Source organism: Tupaia chinensis, unplaced genomic scaffold (assembly GCF_000334495.1).
Source record: "Tupaia chinensis unplaced genomic scaffold, TupChi_1.0 Scaffold000140_1, whole genome shotgun sequence".
NCBI lineage: Eukaryota > Metazoa > Chordata > Mammalia > Scandentia > Tupaiidae > Tupaia > Tupaia belangeri.
Window position 1 is genome coordinate 316,327 of NW_006159610.1, and position 8,743 is coordinate 325,069.

Consider the following 8,743-nt stretch of genomic DNA (forward strand, 5'->3'; position numbering starts at 1 on the left):
GAATGCCTTCTTCCTACTCATAACTTCGTACCCACTAGCCAGTCTCTCCCCAGCCCCTCACACGCATCCTCAATGTGGTTTCTACTGGGGGTCAAGTGGCATAGTTGTCTAGTGCTACCACAGAGTCATCAATTTTGGAGGCTCTTTATTGGAGCCGCCTGCCCTGTCTTGCTGCCATCTGTTCCTTACACGCAGCCCATTATCCTAGTCTCCCTCCCAGCTTTTGTTCCTGACCAGATCTGCGGGGTCCCATCTGACATCCCCACCCCATACCCATTCTGAGCTTCTTCCATTTGCCCTGCCTCCTGTCCAATTGGTCCTATGATGCCTCATGCCACTCCTCTGGTCCTAAAGTTCTCTCTGCCCCTCTTCCTTCAGGAGCAAAGGCACTTGCAGCAGGGGCACTATCAACTGGACTATAGAGGGAGCCACCGAAGGCTCAGCCCCTAGGCCTGACGCCAGGTGGGGTGTCCAGTGACCAAGGAGCTTTGGCAGGCAAGAAAGACCCCGCAGATGAACTGGTGGCTGCACCCACCCTCTGAAGACCATTCTGAGGCATCTCGTGTCTCATCAGGCTTCTCTGGACACATGCTGAGTGACTAACCGCCAGTGGTGTGTGATTGGGAAGCTATGGCTAACTCGGTAATACCCTTCTTGTTTCTCTTCCTTCTCTAGCTCCCTCCCCATTTCTTTCACTTTTGTTTCCCTGAGATATCTTCTCCATTCCAAGAAAGATCTCCTCTACATCTTAATAAAGATCTACTCTACCCCTCTATACAGTGTTAACACACAAGCATCTGCCTCAGACTCCACTTTCTAGGGAAGCCAGCCTAAGATAGGGTGAGAGTCACATAGGCCAAGAATGCAAGGCCAGGGCACCTCCAGAGCTTTGACCCAGCAGTCCCATCTCTTCTGTGTGTTAGAGCTCCATGTCGACTTTCATGTAGATAAAGACTTCCACCACTTACATACTAAAATATGTTTGCAAGTAGTGATCTAGACGACTCCCTCATTTTATAACTAAAACATAATACATACTTACCAAGACCCCTTAGTTTAGAAGTGCCAGGTCTGGGAAGATCTACATTTATCTGAATCCAAAGCCTAGCTCTCCCCACACCACCAGAGAACACACTGGAATCATCTAGAAACTTAAGAAAAATGTACACATGCCTGAGAAACTCTCTCTTTCCTTGAAAGGACAAGGAGCATGATAGACTGGAAATAGCTGGGCAGTAATCGAAGCTGGAGGGGGACTGTCTATGGAACTGGCCCAAGAAAGCTTAAGAACCTAATGCTCACACAACCACCAGAAATCATAAATTTGCATGTGCAATGTGTAAGAAAGTTCAGCTGAAATTTTCAGGGGTAGAATCTACCCCTTTATTCACAGTCGAGAGTAGACATATAAAAGTGTGGGGTACCAGCAGTTAGCGTAATGGCTATGTTGCTGGACTGCCAGGTAGTCGACCGTGGTTCGCATCCCAGACCCAGTGGCTTAAAACTCACACTGGGTGTGTGTGCGTGTGTGCCCAAGATCCCGAGAGGAGAATGGAGGAGAAGGGATTGCGGCGTGGCCACCCCCCCGGGGGGTGATTTCTCGCTTTCTGTCTCTCTGTCTCTCTCTGTCTGTCTGGCGAGCACACGTGTCCTATAGCAAAACCTCTCAAAAAAAAAAAAAAAAGTGTTTGTCTTGGTCCAGCATTTCTCACTGAGTTTCGAGTCAACCACATGGTGTATCTGCTTTTACGGTTTCATAATCCATGCTGGTATGGCAAAGGCTCTGAGAAGTCCTGCAGCAAGAACTTTTTTAGCTTTACTTGATACACAGGGTATCTCAAACTTATTTGTCCGTGCAAACTTTTTTTTGCAAGTAACACCTCTTCACTGAAGCACAGCATACAATTTGGGAAATTCTGCTCTATTTTAGGTATTAGCATCAGAAAACAGATCTGGAAAGGAAGAAAGTAAGTTCCCATTGTCTCTGCAACCTTAGTTGACATTCCATGTGGGCTGGTTCAATTGCACATCCCGATGCTGATGCAATGCCAGCTGCCCTGACAGGCCTCCTCTCACTCTCCACTCCCTCCATAAGAAGAGACACACTCCCTCAACTCTGCTGGGTGTGCTTTCCCTCCTCTTGACCTATGGGCCACAGCAAAGAGATGATCTGCTCGCCCTCCAGTGCCAGCCTATACATGACTGAGAAAAGAGTCCCTTGGGGCTCTGAGAAGAATCCAGAGTGTGCTAGATAAGAAGCTAATCCTGGGGGGCCAGCAGTTGGCATAATGGCTATGTTGCTGGACTCCCATGTAGTCAACTGCGGTTCAAGTCCTGGACCTGGTGGCTTAAACTCACACCAGGCACATGTGCATGCATGCCCAAGATCCTGAGAGGAGAATGGAGGAGAGGGATTGCAGTGTGGCCATCCCCCGGAGGGTGATTTCTCACTCTCTGTCTCTCTGTCTCTCTCTCTCTCTCTCTCTCTCTGTCTTTCTGGCAAGTGCACACACCCCATAGCAAAACCCTCCCCAAAAAAAAAAAAAAAAAGAAAAGAAAAGAAAAGAAACTGATCCTGAGTAAAGACCAGGAAAGACATGGAACCACTATGGGTTGCCTTTCCTAAATTTCCAGTGACCTTTTCTTCAATTGCTTCTCTCCTTGCACTCCATAATGAAAAAAAGGGAATTGATTCAGCTAGGCTGTGTTCAGCGCATTGACTGCGGAGACTATATCCTCTTAGCTAGTGATCTGTTTTGTGTTGGAGTGACAAAACATCCCAAAATCCAATTTGCTGTTGCGAATCCTGGTTCATGGAGGAGGCACTGTGGAGGGGGAGGGGATATCCAAGCTAGAAGGAATGAGAGGATGCCCGAGACCTGGCGGACACCTGTTGGTCTAAGTCTACACAGATTCCACATCCAATACTTGCAGCCACTCCTACTGTTCCCCTGGAGGACAAGGGACGAAACTCCAAGCGTGACCCTGCTAGTCTCGTCAGGTTGGTAGAACCTCCATCCACCGTACAATACAAGGAGAAGCCATAATGCATAATAATGCATGGAACCAGAAGTTTGTCTTTGGGAGAAAACACAACCAAAAACTAACTGAAGATCCTCTCATCGCTGTTTCCTAGCATCTTCAGGTCAGAGTGATGAGTCTGCCAGGATGGCTCAATTGGTCCAACTTTGGGGGTGGGACAGCACCCAACCAGGTCCTTGTTCTCATACCTCTTAGCATCATGATGCAATTCCTAATGACCCATCTCAGGTAGGAAATATTTTCTCCATATGAATGAGAAAGCATCAAAATTCTACGAAGTGCTTCAGGATGTCTACTCATCTCCTACGCCCCATGCCACAATCCAGTGGCACCAACTTTCAGTGAGTCTCTGTCCAGCTCCCCAGGGACCCAGACACCCTTCAGAATATGATATCTATAAACAAAGATTTCCTTCCTGCCTCTGGACCCCCAAACCTGGAACACTAGGGCTAACGAATGAAGGAACAAGTGTCAAGCACCCGCTATGAGCAGTGGCAGAGTAAAAACCCTTGGCCAAGAGTAAAAAGACCATCCATCGCCTAGCAACCTGGGGCCCTGGGCGTCTCACTTAAACTCTTCTCAGCCTTAGTTCCAAATGGAAATAAACGATCCTACCTTACAGGGTTATTTTCAGGATGAAATGAGAAAATGTTGCCACAATACCAGCAATTTGAAGTAGTCACTAAGGAGAAAAAACCAGACTCCTCCCAGAGCCTCCCGAAGTCAAAAGCAGAGAGGGGGACTTAATTCCTCATTCTCTCCTCCTTGGTTTCTCCCAGGAGAGAATAGGAGTTGCCACATGAGATAGAACAGGCATGGGCACCCCTAGGCACTGAGCACTCTGCTAAGATCATCCATGCTATTTCACAATCCACCAGCAGCCGAGGGTAAGACTTATCCTCCTTTGATAAATGGGGAAACCGAGGCTCAAAGAGTAAATTCATGTGCCGGGGTCAACGTCTGCCTTGCTCACCCACCCACGAAGCTCCAGGGGAGTGACAACATGCTGAGCACATATGTTCTAGGGAGGCCAGGGCAGCTTGGTCAGGTTGGGCCTGGGCTGCCCCACTTAGCACTGGGTGATCTTGGACAAGGCTTGGACCTCTGGCAGGTGCAGGCCAGCATCTCTGGCATCAGTTTCCTCATGGAGGAAATAAGAATGGTAATAGTGATTGTTATGAGAAGTGGGCCATGCTGGGCAAACTACTTAACAGTCCCTAACCCAAGCGAAGAAGCAGCTCAGTAAATACTGGCCACCACCGTCATCACTGATGATTGCTTTCCATTCCATTGTCTTTGCAAGGCCTAAAACCAATACTAACACCCTTAAAGCTTCTTTCCTTGAGAGGCTGATGCCACAGGACTGTAGGACAGGGATCTGGGCCTCACATGTGAACTCAGGAAGCTTTTCTTCCAGCCTCCTAGGAGCAGAGAAGCAGCCTCCTCCTTCTGGAACAGGCCTGGGCTCTGGGAATTAGGACCCTTGCCTGCCTTACCTTTTCAGATTCAGTTCTGGTTCTCACCACTTTGCTCAGAACCCCCCTTCAGTCTTCCTGCTAGCTCCACCTTCCTGCCACAACTAGAAAGCTACAGCCTGGGCAGCAGGAGAAGGCAGAGTAAGTCCGGACAGAGAAAGGGGAGCAGGTGGGAGTTGAGAGGAGGGAAGGTGGAGCTTACAGCTTTTAAAGAGACAGAGTCGTCTTCAGGGCTCTGCGTGTGGACCTTGCAATGCTCACCAGAGCCTACAGGGCAATTACCCTAATCGTGTGCACCCCCCCAAACAGCCCTTTGATTTATTAGTGCAACGTCTTTTTTAAATGCCGCTCTTAAATATAAATAACACTTAATCATCCAGCTGTCGTTAAATTCATGTTATATTGATTTCTTGGAGTGCCACGAATGTGAGGGCAAATGGGCTGGCGGATGTGCTCACAAAGCCAAGAGGTGAATTAGCAACGGGGTGGGGGTGGCAGAAAGGAAGGGAAGGGAGGTTAGAGGAAGATGGGGGCGGGGGGTGTCAGGGAGGGAAGGGAGCCCGCTTCAACTACCCAGAACCAGAACCAGTTTCACATCGAAAGCCCCGGACACAATAAGAGAGGCCAGGCTGGCACATCTGTCGCGCAGACTAATCACGGTCACGGTCATGGTGGGGTTTTCTGTACCGCGGCCGCCCCATCATGCCCCATCACAGAGCCACTCCAACAGGTCTCCGCCGTGCATTGTCTGTGGAGAGCCTCCTCTGGCTGAGGATCAGGAGAAGCAGCTAAGAAATGCCCCCTAGCTGGCTTGGAGGAAAGGGATTCGCTGCGATTTCCTTGCATCAAAGCCTGGCGATAACTAGGAGCCCAGCACTGTGATGCCCCAGCCCCCTTGGCGGGCTCCCCATTTCAGACTGCTGCTGCCCCAGAAAGCCCCCACGTCATTCCCAGCAGCCCTCCCTGTGATTAAAAAGATCCGGAGTCCGTTTGTAAGCAGATGCCATCATGCAGATCTCCCCGTCTGCAGGGAGCAGCAGTACCTGGCATCAGAGAGACACAGAGAAGGAGAAAAGAACCAAGTTGGCTACCTCTGAGTTCTCAGAAATGGGTGCCAAGCATCGGTGAGCATCCAGGCTAAAGTCCTGGGAGGACAGGGGAGCCCCCAAGTCTGGACTCAGGCAAGAAGGAAAATCTCCAGACAGCCCACGCCTAGTGGTTACAGGAGAGCCCCCTAGAGCCAAGTCTAGCAAGCAGGGAGGGTCTGCTCCAAAGCAGGGCTCATGGCCCCAGTTTTTCTAGTAGGAAGACCCCAGAGTCTGGGAAAGAAGGAAGGCCACGGAAGGAGTGGTGAGAGAGAGAATGACAGCACAGCATGCTCCGGGGCTCAGCAAGAGAGCCCCGAGAGAATTAGATGATGTGCACCCAGCTTTACGCAGATGCTAATTAATGCCTGTCTTGTCCTAGAAACCAAATCGGTACCTAATGCTAAGTGCAGAAAGTGCAGGGATGTTTTTGAATCCAGATGTTTAGCTCATAATCAGAATAACGACTGGTGGCCATGCACAAGAATGATGGATCCCGAGGCTGAAAATACTCAAGAGAGGAATGAAGGTATGGGGCTGCAGAGAAGGGAGTGGAGGTCTGCTGAGAAGGCGCCCAGACATTTCAGGGAGTCTGTACCCCAACTGTGTGCTCCTCAAGGTCCTGTGTGGGGACGTTTACCTGGGGAGCACTCACTGATCCTGCAGCTCCTATCTCTGTGGCAACCATGTGCTGCCGTCCGCATGCATGGGACCTCCCTGTCCACACACTCTGAGGTGTGGAGATGTTCCCGCTTTTCCACAGCCTGAAGTCAGAGGACAACCCCATTGTCACACACAGCTGGACGAGTTGACCGTGTTTAGTAGACTCTGAGAATGCGTGTGTGTCTGTCTGGGTGTGTGTGTACACACGCCCACCATTCTTAAAAGGAAAATAATGTTTCTTCCCCCTACTGGGTTCTCCCCATTGTGAGAGCTCTGCTTTATCCCATCTACCCTTTTCAATCAATCAAAGGGCAGCTCACACAGCACACAGCGGGGAATATAATCTCCTCCCAGGGCGCCTGCTCTTCTCCCCAGCCTAGCCTGAGACCTTTGCCAGAGCTGAAAAAAAGTTTGAAAATAGCAGAGGTGGGGGGTGCGGGAAAAGCTCTTTATTTCAGCACCCATCTTCAGGATTTACAAAACCAGTCCAAACTCTGTGCCCAGCACTGAGGTCTCCTTGTTCAAAAGAATGTGTGTTTCTTTCCTCTCGTGTTCTGGAAGACTCCCAACATGTTTTTCCCACTGGTGGACTCTGGGACACTCTGAACACATGATCTTATATAGAGGGTACAGCTCATTCTTCCATTATTATTATTATTTTTTGGTCTCAGTCAGGTTGCCATAAATGCTACCTAAAAGGGACTGCTATAGAAACGTGGGAGCTAGCTATGTGTACCTTCAACTCCAAAATAATGTTTTATCTGAATCCTACATTTGTCTTCCTACAACAGCTGAGCCTCCTGTGAGCTGCTTTTAGGACCCAAGAAGAGAACTAGGAGAAAGCCCTTTCAGAACCCCAAACCAACTCCCCAAAAAAAGTTTGAAAATGAGCAGCCCCTGAAACTGCAGCCTGGGAGAGAAGGAAAGGGAGGGCTTCAGGGAAATAGAACCCGGAACCAGGGAGAACGTGGGGAGCGAGTCTACAGCAGGAACAGCCGGCTCCGGGGACGCTGGCAAACCCAGGAACGAATCTCCTCTGCCGATGTGGTCGTGAGAGGGAACCCTCCTCCCTTGGAGGGCTACACCCCTCTGGCTTCCCGCTTCTAGTTATTTTTCTCAGACACACACCTCCAAAAGCATGTGACAGGTGTTCGCCGGAGGCACGGGGGAAAGCAGCCCTGGTTGCTGAGGGAAGGGTAAGAAGGTGAGAGTGAGACCCAGTCCTGAGTCTGCCAGCGGCATGCGGTTTCCCAGACAGCCGGGATGCGAGGAAGGTCACACCTTTACGGAGATCTGACCCCCATCGTCTCCCTAGACAAGCAACACACGCGGCGGTGCGCAAGTCCCTTTCTGCCCGAAATCCCGGCGCATTCCCGGGGAAGCAGTGCCACGCTTCAGAAAGGCGTTGGTGCTGCCTCTTACTGGGGAAACGGAGTGTCTGTTCCACATGCACCGCCCTACGGAACTGCAGCCCGGCCGCCTCCGTGGCCTCCTCCCCGCGCGCCGGCCACCACGCTCGCCAAATACCTGTCCGAATATCTGCCGGCCTGTCTCCATTCAAATCCCCGGGATTCCGAAGGCCACGGAGCAGTGATTATGCTGGGCGGGTCTCCCGAGACCTCCCGTGACTTCTCCGGTTTTAAAAACCAGCTAAGGATGAAAGGGGCTGGGAACTGAAAAATCTCTCCCTCCGCCTCCCTGGGTGAGAGGGAGAGCCGGTAATTCACAGACTCCCACCCTGAAAGTCCCGGGGAAGAGAAGTCGGAGTCCGGGAGCGCGAGAGGAGGAGGAACACGGGAAATCCCTGCTCCGGCCGCGCTGCACCTTCGCGGGTGTCCAGGTGGGACGTGGGCAGGTGCGTGCGCGCGGTGTGTGCCCGTGTGCATTTGTGTGTGTGCAGCGGGCTTGCTCCGGGGCAGCCGAGGACTCCCAGGCGGGCCGGGTCTCTCTGCCCGCGCTGCCCTCGGCGCCTGCGGGGCCCCACGCCCGGGCTGCCGGTCCTTACCTGGGAGCGCCGCGTTTCCCTCCTTCAGCGGGAGCGCCGCATTGACACTGCAGATGGTGCCTGTGCCGCTGCCTCTCGCCCTCCTCTGAACGTGTGCGTGTGCGCGCGTGTGGCTGCCTCCTCCAGCCCCAGCCCCGAACGCAAATACTCCACCGAGGCACAGGAAAGCCGGGAGCAGCCAAGGAAAACGGAGGGGGTCGAATCGGAGCCTGCGGGGCTTGACAGCTCCTCTTGCGGCGTCCAAGGTGGGCGTAATGTCCAACAAAAAGGTCGGAAAATGTGGATCAATTCCAAGCACCCCTTTCCTCCACCCAGCCCCGGAACCCGAGCAGGGGCGGTGGCTCTCAGGGGCTGCGGTGGCGACGCGGGGCTGCCCCCCTTCGTCCCCACCCCCGCGGGCTGAATGTCCTTGATGCCAAGCGGGCACGGCGGCGTCACTCCGCGCCGCCCATGCTCGCCCGGTCGGGCCGCTG

The 8,743-nt window shown here is 52.2% G+C and overlaps 1 protein-coding gene across 1 annotated transcript in view; it reads right to left on the minus strand.

Moving 5' to 3' along the window:
* Positions 1 to 8,711, minus strand: part of LOC102468553 (plexin-A4) — a gene marked incomplete at its 3' end in the record, with an annotated part of 320,452 nt that extends 311,741 nt beyond the window's left edge. Inside the window, exon 1 of the mRNA XM_006145084.2 lies at positions 8,271 to 8,711. The remainder of the gene's footprint in view (positions 1 to 8,270) is intronic.
* Between the last annotated feature and the right edge of the window lie 32 nt (positions 8,712 to 8,743).